This window comes from Centropristis striata, chromosome 1, assembly GCF_030273125.1.
Source record: "Centropristis striata isolate RG_2023a ecotype Rhode Island chromosome 1, C.striata_1.0, whole genome shotgun sequence".
Lineage (NCBI taxonomy): Eukaryota > Metazoa > Chordata > Actinopteri > Perciformes > Serranidae > Centropristis > Centropristis striata.
Genome location: NC_081517.1, coordinates 16,948,886 through 16,963,536, shown reverse-complemented (window position 1 = coordinate 16,963,536; position 14,651 = coordinate 16,948,886). Strand labels below are relative to the sequence as shown.

Sequence of the window (14,651 nt, the reverse complement as noted above, 5' to 3'; positions counted from 1 at the left end):
GGACTTTCAAGGTAAATTTTCAAGCTTTTTCAGTATCATACACCTGTTGTAAATTGCATGTTTTAGATGAGTACTTACATACTAAAAGGGGGAGATTTCACTTAACCATACCAACAGCGACGGTATTACACTTTTAGGAGGAACAGTCCTCATTTCAGATAGGCTACTCATTATTTTTTACATTGAACATGTGATTATCTATAGTCTATAGATGGATATAGTCAGATTGCAAAAGAAATACAGTAAGAATTTCAAGCATTTACAAGCACTTTATCCAAAATCCAAGCACTTTTCAAACCTTGAAAATACAACATTTAAATTCAAGCATTTTCAAGGATTTCAAGCACCTGAACGAACCCTGTAATGTATTACTGAGAATGTTTTTATGTTGCGTCTTGCTTTTGAATTGAACTTAATGCCCTATAAATTACTCATACAGGTATATTCTAAATAAGTAAAATTAACAGACATTTTATTATTTACACAGTATGGGAGACAGTTTTTAACACCGTTTTTGAAATGCTTTTACGCATTTAACCCAGCCAGTATGTGTGTAAAGATGGAAAATTGATAAATGTGTTTTTTATGTGTGCCATACACGCCTAATTTAAGCTATAATGAGTTTAAAGCAACAAAGACACGTTTTTCCCCCCTGACCAGAAAGTCACTGCAGATGTAATCAAAGGAGGTTTCAGACAGTCACATTTAACTAAGAGCTTCTTATATTGGGTTAGGTCAAGTCAGACTATCTGTCTCTTTCAGTTCCTTTGAAGGCTGCATCTTTCTAATCATTTTCTCTCCACTTATTTGGATTTTGTCTCGTCTCTTACACTCTCCTCTCCTCTCACTTCCCTTTTTTAACCCTCACTGGGCATATGTGTAAGAGTGTTAATTAACTTCCTGTCCAATATCCTGATCTAATTGATAGAATGAGTTTCTTTCCTCTTCTCTTCTTGCCAACTTCCTCTGTCACCGCAGCCGGTTGCAGGATGAGGCAAACAGCCGCTGCACTCCCACCAGAGTTCAAACTCGGGTCACAAGCTCGACACACGAATCTGCTGCTGCTGTCTAGTCAGCCTGTCTAAACGAGGGCATATTAGATCTGTCGTGGATCCCCTAGTGAAGATTATCCCTGATAAATCCCACAGGATCAATAGCAGAGGACCTTTGGTTTTAGCTTCTAGAGTTTATTTACACTCTACCAAGCACTTTGGCAGGAAGGTTGTCATTTTAGAGTTCTACTTTATTTTTTTTCCTACTTTTTACTATTTACAAAGCCAAGTCACATTTGAAGCCAGTGATGTCATGATGAACAAAACATGGGGATGCTTTGCCTTGCAACAAGTGATCATGCCACAAACAACCAATTTCTTGCAAAAAAATGACCAATTATATTACCAGGAAAGCCTTATTAATTGAATATTTTTCAAAACAAAACAGATAAAAGCAGTAACTTTATTTTGAATTTGCACATATCTTTATTCTTAAATAAAACATAAAGAAATAGCAGCACTGTAAGATTCTGATGCATTATGTTAATTCACATCCAACTGTATTTCCTCCGGAGGTGAATGCACTTATTGTAACTCAGTTTTGAGAAGAAAAAAAATTGTCAAATGATGAACGTTTTTCTCAGAGAATCAGACTAATGAAATTCTTTCATCATTACCAGCTGCAAAATACAGACACCCCCGCCGATTCAGTGTTTGCAGACACAAACACTGAATAGGCGTTGTCTGAGATACAGCTGGCCTTTACAGTGAAAGGGTAATAAATTCATGTAACGTAGTTGTACGATGAAGTGAATAGCTTGGCAAAGACAATACAATTTCATTCTGCATTGTCCAGTCTTCCAGCGTTGTAAGGGAGGATCATCATCATATCTGCAAATCACGAAACTGTGTTATTGAAATAAGACATCAATGATTACATATTCACCTATAAATAATATATGCCATGAATTTATGTCTCCAACTTATGTAAGTGTAAATTGGGTGAACTTAGATTAATGATTTTTTACTGCATCCCTGGAAGAGGCTCGATCAATCCCATATGGGGCGTCCTGGAGGATGTGTGATGTTGAGAGATCCCAAAACTCACTGATCCAACATCAGTCAGGGATCTGAACATGTGTGAAGTGTGTGAACCTCCTCAAATTAAAGTGAGCAGTAAGCTTTAGAATCCACCAGCTAATATCCATCCATTAATTATCTGTAACTACTTAAAGGGACAGTTTACCTTCAGATCAAAAATACATATTTTTCCTCTTACCTTTGTACTTTTTATCCATAGGTCGTTTTGGTGTGAGTTGGGTGAATGTTGGTGATATCTGCCGTATAGATATCTGCTGTCTCTCTAATATAATGGGACTATATAGCACTTCACTTGTGGTGAACAAGTATATATTTAAAAAACTAGATTTTAGAAAGGCAGGCATCTCAAAGTCCAATACCTCTAAAAACTGGGCCACACACACTAAAACAATTTAGAGAGATAAATAACACGACAACTAAAATATAAACATACTTATGATTATGAGGTGAATTGTTCCTTTAAGCCAGCTATGCACATGCTTTCAGCTAGATGTTTGCAAGTGCATGGTGGTTGCTTTCCATATCTTGTGTCCATTTGAAGTGTTGGTTGTGCATGTCCTCAAAATTGAACACCATGCATCTGAAGTCGCAGTCTAGGGATAGTATGGTGATGTGACAGGGTCAGGGGTCAGTTGGCACGTCAGCAGTAGCAGCGACAACAAAGTTTTGAAGACAAGCTAATGGACCACGTCCACAATTACCTGTATCTCTACAATGTATCATTGCAGCTGCACAGTGACAGATATGCTTGTTAAAATATTTGGCGACCTGACAAATAAATGGAAACAAGCCCAAGACTCCATGCATGTCAGAAAATGTTCAGAAAACAGAGTGGGGATATAGCCAATTGTGTGTTTTGTCCACCAGTCATCAGAAGAATCATTTTCTGTTGTGTCCTCTCGTAAAAATCTTGCAGGAACACTTGGCGGGTACATGCTGGACAGGTCAACAGTCTGTCACATGGTTTCAGCTTATATGCAAAAAACTGGTTGAAGTAAACAATGGAGTAGGTACAATAGCACCAAAAATAAAAAAGTATGCAGCTTAGCCAAATTGTGAGTATGAGTAATATCTGGCGGTGTTTTCCTTCCAGGTCTTGATTTAGATTTTACAGCCTCTTATTCCATTTTTGGCCCTCATATTGTATTTGAACTGGTGTTAATCAAACACTATGTGTGATCCGGAAAAACATGGCCGTCCATTGGCATTGTTGTGCCTCTGTGAATCACTTCACAGTTTCTTTCTCAAAGAACGCTTTGATGAGATGGAGAACGAATGACGGCGCATTGAGTCAAGGAAAGACATGAGGGAGGAAAAGGGGAGGAGGGGCGAGGATGCTGAAAGGAGAGCGAGGGAGGGCAGAATCACGGCCGTATTGTTGTGTGTTTTCCCAACGTCAACAGCAGAGGAAGTGGAACGGAGCAGCTAAATATACAAACAGCACAATGAGGCAGCGAGCATGGAGCAGCTGTGGAACATGACCGTCACCAGGTTCAGGAGTGTGAAACACTAAGGACCGCCTTTTATTTATACAGGAAGAGCTGACTGATAGTACACACTGCCTTTCAGATACACCCCCACATCCAGTCAGTCAACACAGGCTCATATCCTATCGCACAAGAGCTTTACAGCACGCCATGGTAGGGATGACTATACATTACTGCCCACTCATTTTTCACATTTTTATCTTCAATTAAGGCAGCCATTGGTTTCCATTAATTTCACTCAACTAATATAATTAACACATTGGAACACCCTTCCTGACACCGTGAGGGCACCACAGTCCATAGACAGTTTCAAAAAAGGACTAAAAACTTTCCTTTTTAGCAAAACTTTTGGTTCTTCCCTTCTGGATGGTTTCTAGATTTTTTTCTTTCTGTTTTTAGCCATTTTTATATATATTTTTTTTTATCCTTTATCCTTTTTAAAAAAAAATCATTTTTATAATTAGACTGTTATGCTTTTAAACTGTAGCGCTTTGAGATTTCCTTTAATGTAAAATGCATTATAAATAAAATGTATTATTATTATTATTATTATTATTAATATTAATATTATTAATATTAATAACATCTTGAGTCTAATTATGACTTCCTAAGAACGCAAAACAGCCACCTCTGAGCCTAAAAGTGATGCCTGTGGAGGATTGCATTCATCCTATAGGAAATTATGGTCCCATTTAGAATAAAAGAGATGACAAAGCAGGGTATGTTTTAGGGTGTGGCTACCTTATGATTGACAGGTAGCTCTTACAGTGCCTTTTTCATCGTTTACTATTTGTCTCTTTCAGTAAATCTGAAATGTACTCGAGGGAGTTGGCTGTTATTTTGAATCACGATTGTCCCTTTTATATACGCAATAAACGAAACTAGGCACACAATACAGGCAGGTATTTTTTTATGGAAGCAAATAGTCGCTTGGTGATAAAATGTTAATAAATCCACCTGTTAAAATTAACCTGACAGATATATGACAGTGGTTTGCTTCCATTCACTTCTAGGCACTGGATACATATTGCACCCTGCACTTTGTGACCAACGCATGCTGGAATAATAGGAAACGTCTAGACTTCATGTGCAGTACCTAATCTAGTGTGTCGTGTACATAGCACTGGTATATTGTGTATGTGTACGTGTATGTGTGTGTGTGTGTGTGTGTGTGTGTGTGTGTGTGTGTGTCCGGTTTCCCCCTGTCCAGGTCATGTGGGAATTGGACTTCTTAGCCACGGGAAAAAACAGGAAGAAATGCAGCAGACGTTTTTTCCTCATTACTGTGGCAACAGCGGATGCTGTAGTTATGACTTTATATGGACCTTGTACAGTAGCATGACTCGATTAGTGATAATCACATGACAGCATGACTGGACAACATCATCTTCATCTGTATCGACATACACAGGATGTGCCATTTAAAGGACGCTGTTATCCACAACACCTGACTGCAGCATGAATATGTATCATTTCCAACGCAGGAGGATGAACAGTGCAGACCCACGTCAGCAACATGCAGGGGTGGACTCAGGCAGTCTGAGGGCCAAGGGCATAAAAAAGGCACCAGTTGCATGCAGTTGGGCACAACCATGCACAAAGTTTTCTAGCATGTAGGACTGGAAGGGTACTTTATTGTGTTTTTAATTGGGAATACAATAGGGCACTTTTGCAGCATTTTTCTAAAATATGGGGCCAAGTTCAACAGTGACCTGTTGTGATATTTTGGACATTTTAAGAAACTTTTACAGCTTTTTAACTGAATTAATTTCCAAATAAGATAAAAGTTGTATGATTTTACATTTTAAGGGATTGTTATTATAATTTATGCTGCCAGTTCAACAGCCTGCAGAGTTGGTTGTTTGAGCTTTTCTTCTCTGAACCACCAGAGTTCTGTTTATTGAGGTGCCTCTTATTGTGAAAAGCCTGTCTTGTATGAGTATGAACAAACTGAACCAGAACCAGTCTGTTTCAGAGGAGACATTCCTCGATGTCTGTTGCATCCTTGTTTTGAACACTGGGCCACTGTAGAGGGCACTTTATCATATTTTATCTACCAGGGGGGCAGCATTTGTTTCAAGCCTGCTACAAAGTTTCAGTGGTTAAACATTGTACTGCTCATCAAAAGGTCCCTTATTAAAATCGGATGTGGTGGCGTGACCTTTCTATCATCCATACTGACATGAAGCTGTGATTGCTCTCATGTATGTGGGGGTATAGCTCAGTGGTAGAGCATTTGACTGCAGATCAAGAGGTCCCCAGTTCAAATCTTGGTGCCCCCTGCATTGCATCAGTCTTAAAAAGCTCTTTTGGTGGTCAGGAAGCGACAGCTTTGATATCCACATTCAAGCATGACTTCCGAACTGTATGACTGGGCCAGCTGTGCCCACAGGCCTCCAGCTCTAAGGATTTCACAAAAGCACAACTGACTACTCAGGCAGCATGGAGGGCTCCTGCTAAAAGACAAACACCCACTCTGAATAAGGCATTTGAACTGTGCTCTACATGTACAACCATTTATACACATTTTGAATATGAAAACATGCACTCCTATACAGACTTGTCAATTTACTGCAATTTCATGGTGGAGAACAGTGGAAACTTGAATTTGATGTGATTAAAATTAGTGATATCGACTGGATCCATATACTGTATATGCTCAGTAAATTGCAAACACTTTGTTATTCCAGTTGGCCCACTTAAGTTAAATTATTTAATTATTGCACAAATGCTCCACCATTTAGCTATACCCCTCATGTGGCTAAAATTGCAAACTTATTGACCAGCACAACATTAATAATAGATGAATCATTGAAGGCACATGTGTATGTTGCCATAAGTTTGTCTAAATGCTGTGAAATAGTATATATTTTGTTTAAAAGCAGGAAAAAAAGAGTTTTACATTCATCTCTCTTTATTGAATTAATATGAATTGGATAAACTAGCAGTGGAACATTTTGTTAGGCTCTATGAAAAACAAGTTTTCCTATCACATGAGGGGAAGTAGCTCAGTGGTAGTAGGCATTTGACAGCAGATCAAGAGGTCCCCAGTTCAACTCTGGGTGCCCCCTATGGTGTTACTGTCAACTGGATTATGTTACTGGATCCTCTCCACAGTCATAGTCCTTAACCTGGCCTGCTTGAGTTGACATTTTCAAAATGGCACTATCATTTGGAATACTCTGAGCCTGGAACTGTGCTGAGAGGATGTAGAGCTCTCTAATTTTCACGCAATCCTAATCTATGGTTTTCATAAGACAATTTCCAATAAATGCTATGTGTTTGTTTTGTGGAATGGGGTATAGCTCAGCGGTAGAGCATTTGACTGCAGGTCAAGAGGTCCCCAGTTCAACTCGGGATGCCCCCTGTGTATGCCCATGGCTTAAACTCTCTAAGTTTAAAACCAAACGTCACTCTTGAGCCCCATGTTCAAGCATTGCTCTTGAACTACACTTTTGTACTGCTATGACATGAACATCATACAGATAAACAGCGGAGGAGTGGTTAATGTTGCACAGGGTTGAGAACGTTCTTGTTAACATGTTCTTTGCTTGTTAAACAAGTCGTAAATCAACAGTCGATGCTGATGGATATAATGTTGTCTTAGCTATGAGAAGGTAGAGCAGTAAGGTAAGGAAAGCTTGTGAAAGATGTGTCAGGCAATGGCAGGCTTATACCAGTGGTCTACATCCAGTCAGTCAGACTATCAGAGCAGTGAAAGAACTGCCAAAACCTTTCTGGTTTACAATATGACCTGACTGAATACAAAATATTGTAAATGTAGGGGGCACCCAGAGTTGAACTGGGGACCTCTTGATCTGCAGTCAAATGCTCTACCACTGAGCTATACCCCCACATACTGGTCATTATGCTCATTGGTCTGCAAATCATTCTTGAGGAAACTACGACATGTAAATTCAGGCCTTTCCCCTAATAAGATTTCCCGTCTTTTTTCAGTGTCAAAAATTCACCTCCTGTATGCCTGAAAAGAAGATCTATCTGTCTTTGATGGAGCACATCTGCTGTGATTTTCAGGTGAAACACTTCTTTCAGGTTTGAATCAAAGATACCAATTTTCACAGATAGCTACCAGCTAACTCTCCACATCAGTATAGGGGGCACCCAGAGTTGAACTGGGGACCTCTTGATCTGCAGTCAAATGCTCTACCACTGAGCTATACCCCCACATATTTAAGAAAATATGTTTATCGATCAATAAAGCCTTCTTTAGGCAACCACTATACTATAAAATGTAGGTATTTCCCCAAATACCTTTTTCAGTCTTTTTCAGTGTCAAACACTTTCAAACCTCCTGTGCTTGAAAATAAGATCAACCTATCTTTGACAGAGACAGTCTGCTGTGATTTTCAGGTGAAACACTCCTTGCAGGTAGGAATCAAAGGTACCATTTTTTTTTTTTACAATTAGTTACCAGCCTACTCCCAACATCAGTGTAGGGGCCACCTAGCCTGGCTAACGCCAGACTAATCACAAATGAGATTAGTCTGGACACCAGTAATTCATTTCTCTCTAGAGGAGGCATGGTTTACGATCCTCCAGATCCATTTATTGGCCGCTACGAATGTCTATCATAAGCATCTGTACGTAGCTCTTAGCCAATCGTATCAGTTATACCAGATGACGTATGTAGACCGACAGAAATTGATGTTTAAATAGCCGGACAAGCCCATCTCTACTTTGAGACTAAAATGCTCATTTTTGCTTCTGCAATGATTTTTCTGCAGTATGTTCTGACTCTGGCTGGTCACAGACTACTGGCAGTGTTGGTGTGTAGGGGGTACCCAGATTTGAACTGGGGACCTCTTGATCTGCAGTCAAATGCTCTACCACTGAGCTATACCCTCACATACTGGTTAGGCATTATGCTAATTGGTCTGCAAAGCATTCTTGAGGAAACTACTACATGTAAATTCAGGCCTTTTCTCCTAATAAGATTTCTTGTCTTTTTTCAGTGTCAAAAATTCACCTCCTGTATGCTTGAAAGAAGATCTATCTGTCTTTGATGGAGCATGTCTGCTGTGACTTTTAGGTGAAACTCCAATCATTCTAACATTGCTCTAAGTGTCTTCATTGCAGGTTGGAATCAAAGACAACCCCAACCCTAAAGATTAACCCTTACTCCCAACATGAGTGTAGGGAGCACCCAGAGTTGAACTGGGGACCTCTTGATCTGCAGTCAAATGCTCTACCACTGAGCTATACCCCCATATATTTAGGAGGTTAATACTGTTATTGATCACCATTTATTGATTATTAATAGTTCTGCTGAGAAAGAAAGAAAGAAAGAAAGAAAGAAAGAAAGAAAGAAAGAAAGATTCAACATCATTGTGCATCAAGTTAAAGTTATCCACTAACAGCAATCATCCATTGTAGTATCAAACACTAGCAATCACTATAGAGTTGAAATGTTCACTTGAAATGTTGGTTACTTCTTGTTGGAGCTTGACCTAAATGTGATTTTGCACTGCTAATGTAGGGGGCACCCATATGGAGTAAGACCGCTGTCAAAAAGACGTGTCCATGTTATAAGCATTCGTATTTGTAATGATAAACATTTGTGTGTAAATAAAAAAGTTGTACCCAAAATGCTGCTGTCACACACATGAGTCTGATAAATTATTAGGGTTAGGATTGTTTTTATGTGAGTATGAATCTAAAAGCTGTGAGTGCAAAGTCTTGTGAATACAACTCTAATTTCTACAACTACGAGTCTTCACTGTGAACACGAACTCAAGTTTGTGGGTACGAGTCGAAAAACTGTTGAAATGACGACACAGGCAGGTCACAGGCAGGTCACAGGAGAAAGCAATCGAACCCCGAAAAATGTGCCGAAGGATGGCTGACAACATGGACACCGTCGGGGAAGCATCATCATCATCATCATCACAGGTAAAGTAAATAACACATCCAACATTTATTTATTTTTATTTAGTTGTTTATTTCATGAAATTGTACTGTTTTAAATAATATGAAGTTTATGGACGTTAAGACATCCTGCTTTAGCTTACAAGCTAACCACATGTCAGTTACTGCTTGTGTAACCAAACAATAGGCAAGGCAAGGCAAGGCAAGTTTATTTGTATAGCACAATTCAACACAAGGTAATTCAAAGTGCTTTACATACACATTAAAAACAGCAAGACACAATTGAAAACAATAAAAACAGTCAATTAAAACAGGGAAGATACAGCAGGATAAAAAAAAGAGATAAAATAATAAAAAGCACAAGTCAAACATTGTGTAGTTAAAAAGTAAGGGCAGTAGAGTAGAGCAGATAAGTGTTAAAGTTAAGAGTACGCTTCAGTAAACAATAGTGTTTTTAGTCCTGATTTAAAGGAGCTGACCGTTAGGGCAGACCTCAGATCTACAGGTAGTTTGTTCCACAGGTGAGGAGCATAATAACTGAAAGCTGCCTCACCCCGCTTAGTTCTTGTTTTTGGGACATGCAACAAGCCAGTTCCAGATGACCTAAGGGGTCTGGATGCTTCGTAGAGAGGGAGCAGATCAAGCATGTAATTTGGTCCGAGACCATTCAGAGCTTTGTAGACCAGCAGTAAGATTTTAAAATCTTAAAACAATAGAATTAGTCAGAGTCCTGACAGCAGTTTACTATCAATCCAGAATTTATTTATTATATACGTGTATATCTGAGATCAGACACACAAGTGTGGTTTGCATGGGTCCAGACTAGTAATATTAATTAATAATTTAATAATTGATATTTGTTGTATTAACTTGCATGCTAATGATTGGCATATATTATTTTGCTAAAAATACAAAATTATTTTTTATGTCTGTCCAGCCTATGTGGGATAGAGTACTGTATGTTGGTAAATGACTATGTTAACAGTGGCATTTAGCCTAATGCATCAAACTTGTTGTTTACAGGGACCAGTAGCTGCTCGGTTATTGGAACGTCTGAAATCAAGGATTACAGATGTGTTGAATCAACCACACTTGAATTTGGACTATTTACAATACATTGTAAATCAAGAAACATTCATTGTTGTCCTCTCCCTGCGTTTGTTTGCGATATTGAGGCGAATTTCTCCACTTTTACAGCAGCGGAGCGGCGTAGGTGCGTTCCCTCGTTTGATTCTCCGGTCGTTAGCTTGTAAGCTAAAGCAGAATGTCTTAACGTCCATAAACTTCATATTATTTAAAACAGTACAATTTCATGAAATAAACAACTAAATAAAAATAAATAAATGTTGGATGTGTTATTTACTTTACCTGTGATGATGATGATGATGATGCTTCCCCGACGGTGTCCATGTTGTCAGCCATCCTTCGGCGCATTTTTCGGGGTTCGATTGCTTTCTCCTGTGACCTGCCTGTGACCTGCCTGTGACGTCATTTCAACAGTTTTTCGACTCGTACCCACAAACTTGAATTCGTGTTCACAGTGAAGACTCGTAGTTGTAGAAATTAGAGTTGTATTCACAAGACTTTGCACTCACAGCTTTTAGATTCATACTCACATAAAAACAATCCTAACCCTAATAATTTATCAGACTCATGTGTGTGACAGCAGCATTTTGGGTACAACTTTTTTATTTACACACAAATGTTTATCATTACAAATACGAATGCTTATAACATGGACACGTCTTTTTGACAGTGGTCTTTGTTGTCTTTTTTCAGTGTCAAAAACTCACTTCCTGTATGCTTGAAAAGAAGATTGATCTGTCTTTGATGGAAGATGTCTGCTGTGACTTTCAGTTAAAAAAAAAAACTCCAATTATTCTTGAATTGCTTTAAGTGTCTTTTAACTGGCAAACTCAGAACAACTTATTATAAGCCAAGTGCTTGAACTAAATGTGAATCCACACTGATAATGTAGGGGGCACCCAGAATTGAACTGGGGACCTCTTGATCTGCAGTCAAATGCTCTACCACTGAGCTATACCCCCATATACTTAAGAGGGAAATAATATTATTGATCATCATCTATTGATTATTAATAGTAATAATAAAGAACCACTCAACAAACCTGTGCAATAAGTTAAAGTGATCTGCTACCAGCAATCATACATTGGCGTATCAAACACTTGCTATCACTATAGACCAATGATGGTACTACTTACTGTAATGGTGCCTTTGTTGTTCTCTATTTATAGGCTCAGCATGTTCTGAGATGTTTGTTTGAAATGCTGGTTACTTCTTGTCTTTTTAAAATCCAGGTCTTTTTCATCTTTATAAAACACACCATTTGTATGCTTGGACAGACAATATCAGAAGTTTGTATTTTCATCTTCAATACAGCACTTCTCCTGTGATTTTTAGGTGAAACACTTTTTGCATAGTTCTAAGTGTCTGTATACTTGCACGGACCATGTTCTTGCATGTTCAGTTCACCCATGCAAACTCTGAAGAACTTATTATAGGCCCAACGCTTGCAGGTAATAATCTTTTTTATCAATAGCTACCAGATTACTCACAGAGTAGGGAGCACCCAGAGTTGAACAGGGGACATCTTGATCTGCAGTCAAATGGTCTCCCACTGAGCTATACCCCCTCTCATAAGCCAAATTGTTACACCTGTAGATCAGCAAGCACCAGTCCTAGCTTTTTCACTGATCATTTAGCCAGCCACAAACATCAAAACACAGAATCAGTCACCCGACTACTGTTAAAACACTCTTCCACCACATAATGCATCTGTATGATGTTCATGCTCATGACTGTTGGAGGAGAAAATAAGGGAGGTTGACTCTGGCTGTGTGTGAGCCGGAGAGACGTTTGACTTTTGACCTCCTTTAGTGTCACATAACATCTGACATGAAAGAGGAAAAAGGCCTGACACACATTAGGAGGGTAGCCACCCACATATGCAAACACATGCACACACAAGAAGACACATTAAACACCAATAACAAGTGAGTGTAACAGAACAGCCACAGCGCCAGAAGCTTCTGTCATAAGCTCAACTGATACCTAAACTATAAGAATTACAGAGAGACAACTGCAGAGTTTAATGCACAAAGAACTGCAGTGAAAACATGCAACTCTGACGCTCTGTACTGTGCTGTGCTGTGTTAAAGTGCCTACAGCGTGTGGGAGTGACAGTCTGGTGTTAATGCTCATGAGTCGTGTTAATGAGGTGAAGGGGGCTTACTGTTGTTTTAGAAGGTTAAAGAACAAGAGAAAAAGATGCAGGAATTTGAGATTGAGCTTTAAACTTATTTTACAAGGGGATACAATAAAGCATGATGTGATGCAGTACAACATGCTATAAGATTGAATGCAGTGCAGAGGAATGAGAGGCAATGTGATGCAAAAATACAATGCAGGGCAGTTTTACACAGTGTGATAAAGAGCATTCTTGCATTGCTATATATGTCTTCGTACTTGCAAACTCTGAGCAACTCATTTTAAGCAGGTTAGAATCAAAGATAAGAATTTCTACGAACAGTTAACTTACTCCCAACAACAGTGTAGGGGGCACAAAGCTTGACCTGAATTTAAATCCACACTGATAATGTAGGGGGCACCCAGAGTTGAACTGGGGACCTCTTGATCTGCAGTCAAATGCTCTACCACTGAGCTATACCCCCATATACTGGTTCTCAAATATGCTCACTGATCTGCAAAACATTCTCGAGGCAATTCCTACATTATTGTAATCCAGGTCTTTCCCCTAATAAGATTTCTTGTCTTTTTTCAGTGTCAAAAACTCACCTCCTGTATGTTTGAAAATAAGATCTATTTGATGGAGCAAGTCTGCTGTGACTTTCAGGGGAAAAAACCTCTAATCATTCTCACATTGCTCTAAGTGCCTTTGTACTTGCAAACTCTGAGTGCTAGAAGCACAGTGTTTGCAGGTTGGAATCAAAGACAATTATTTTTACTTTACTCCTAACATCAGTGTTAGGGGGCACCTAGAGTTGAACTGGGGACCTCTTGATCTGCAGACAAATGCTCTACCACTGAGCTATACCCCCATATACTTAGGAGGAAAATATCATTATTGGTCACCATCTATTGGTGGATAATAGTTCTGCTGAGAGAGAAACACTCAAAAACCCTGTGCAACTAGTTAAAGTGATCCGCTACCAGTAATAAGTTGAAGTATCAAACAAAAAAACTAAAAACTTGCTCTAAGTGTCTTTTTACTGGCAAACTCAGAACAACTTATTATAAGTATGCAGGGGGCACCCAGAATTGAACTGGGGACCTCTTGATCTGCAGTCAAATGCTCTACCACTGAGCTATACCCCCATATACTTAAGAAGGAAATAATATTATTGATCAGCATCTATTGATTATTAATAGTAATAATAAAGAACCACTCAACAAACCTGTGCAATAAGTTAAAGTGATCCTCTACCAGCAATCATACATTGGTGTATCAAACACTCGCAATCACTATAGACCAATAATGGTACTACTTATTGTAATGGTGCCTTCGTTGATCTCTATTTATAGGCTCAGAATATTCTGGAATGTTTTCTTGAAATGCTGGCTACATCTTCTCATCAGAGCTTGAATTAAATGTGAATCCACACTGATAATGTAAGGGGCACCCAGATTTGAACTGAGGACCTCTTGATCTGCAGTCAAATGCTCTACCACTGAGCTATACCCCCATATACTAGGTAGAGAATATGCGCATTGATCAGTAATGACAACATGAGGTACGTCACAAAGTGTTCTAAATTTGTGGTGATTTCAACTTTCAACAGGTGTGTTGAGCTAGCAAGCTCAGGAAGCCAGCTAGCTTGACGGGCTTTGACTGCATTGACTTTTTTTAAAAAAAATCAAAGTTATCACTTTGCAGTATCTACAGTGTTTTAGTCTGCAGGTTGTGCAGATGGATATGCAGGGAATAGAGGCACTAATCACTTGACCTTCACCTGTATATTTTATTTAATAGAGTAACTTGCCTAATAAGGCTCTTAATGGATCACTTGAGCGCTTTCACTTAAAACTGGAACATTCGAATGGATCCCAATATCTTAAAATGTAAAACCTTACAACTTTTAAGCACAAAAAAGAACATTACAAGTAACTACAACTTAATTTCTATCTTACGTAACCGGAATATCAA

General features: G+C 38.9%; 10 non-coding genes across 10 annotated transcripts; 1 reads left to right on the top strand and 9 right to left on the bottom strand.

Annotated features, from left to right (window-relative positions):
* The first annotated feature begins 5,790 nt into the window (after positions 1 to 5,790).
* trnac-gca (transfer RNA cysteine (anticodon GCA)) lies at positions 5,791 to 5,862 on the top strand. The gene has a single exon. It is a non-coding gene; the product is annotated as a tRNA-Cys (tRNA).
* A 1,500-nt stretch (positions 5,863 to 7,362) lies between these two features.
* trnac-gca (transfer RNA cysteine (anticodon GCA)) lies at positions 7,363 to 7,434 on the bottom strand. The gene has a single exon. It is a non-coding gene; the product is annotated as a tRNA-Cys (tRNA).
* Positions 7,435 to 7,693: 259 nt separating this feature from the next.
* trnac-gca (transfer RNA cysteine (anticodon GCA)) lies at positions 7,694 to 7,765 on the bottom strand. Its single transcript has one exon. It is a non-coding gene; the product is annotated as a tRNA-Cys (tRNA).
* A 608-nt stretch (positions 7,766 to 8,373) lies between these two features.
* trnac-gca (transfer RNA cysteine (anticodon GCA)) lies at positions 8,374 to 8,445 on the bottom strand. Its single transcript has one exon. It is a non-coding gene; the product is annotated as a tRNA-Cys (tRNA).
* A 290-nt stretch (positions 8,446 to 8,735) lies between these two features.
* Positions 8,736 to 8,807, bottom strand: trnac-gca (transfer RNA cysteine (anticodon GCA)). The gene has a single exon. It is a non-coding gene; the product is annotated as a tRNA-Cys (tRNA).
* A 2,635-nt stretch (positions 8,808 to 11,442) lies between these two features.
* On the bottom strand, positions 11,443 to 11,514 carry trnac-gca (transfer RNA cysteine (anticodon GCA)). Its single transcript has one exon. It is a non-coding gene; the product is annotated as a tRNA-Cys (tRNA).
* A 1,572-nt stretch (positions 11,515 to 13,086) lies between these two features.
* Positions 13,087 to 13,158, bottom strand: trnac-gca (transfer RNA cysteine (anticodon GCA)). Its single transcript has one exon. It is a non-coding gene; the product is annotated as a tRNA-Cys (tRNA).
* A 315-nt stretch (positions 13,159 to 13,473) lies between these two features.
* Positions 13,474 to 13,545, bottom strand: trnac-gca (transfer RNA cysteine (anticodon GCA)). The gene has a single exon. It is a non-coding gene; the product is annotated as a tRNA-Cys (tRNA).
* A 205-nt stretch (positions 13,546 to 13,750) lies between these two features.
* trnac-gca (transfer RNA cysteine (anticodon GCA)) lies at positions 13,751 to 13,822 on the bottom strand. The gene has a single exon. It is a non-coding gene; the product is annotated as a tRNA-Cys (tRNA).
* Positions 13,823 to 14,118: 296 nt separating this feature from the next.
* trnac-gca (transfer RNA cysteine (anticodon GCA)) lies at positions 14,119 to 14,190 on the bottom strand. Its single transcript has one exon. It is a non-coding gene; the product is annotated as a tRNA-Cys (tRNA).
* Positions 14,191 to 14,651: the final 461 nt, after the last annotated feature.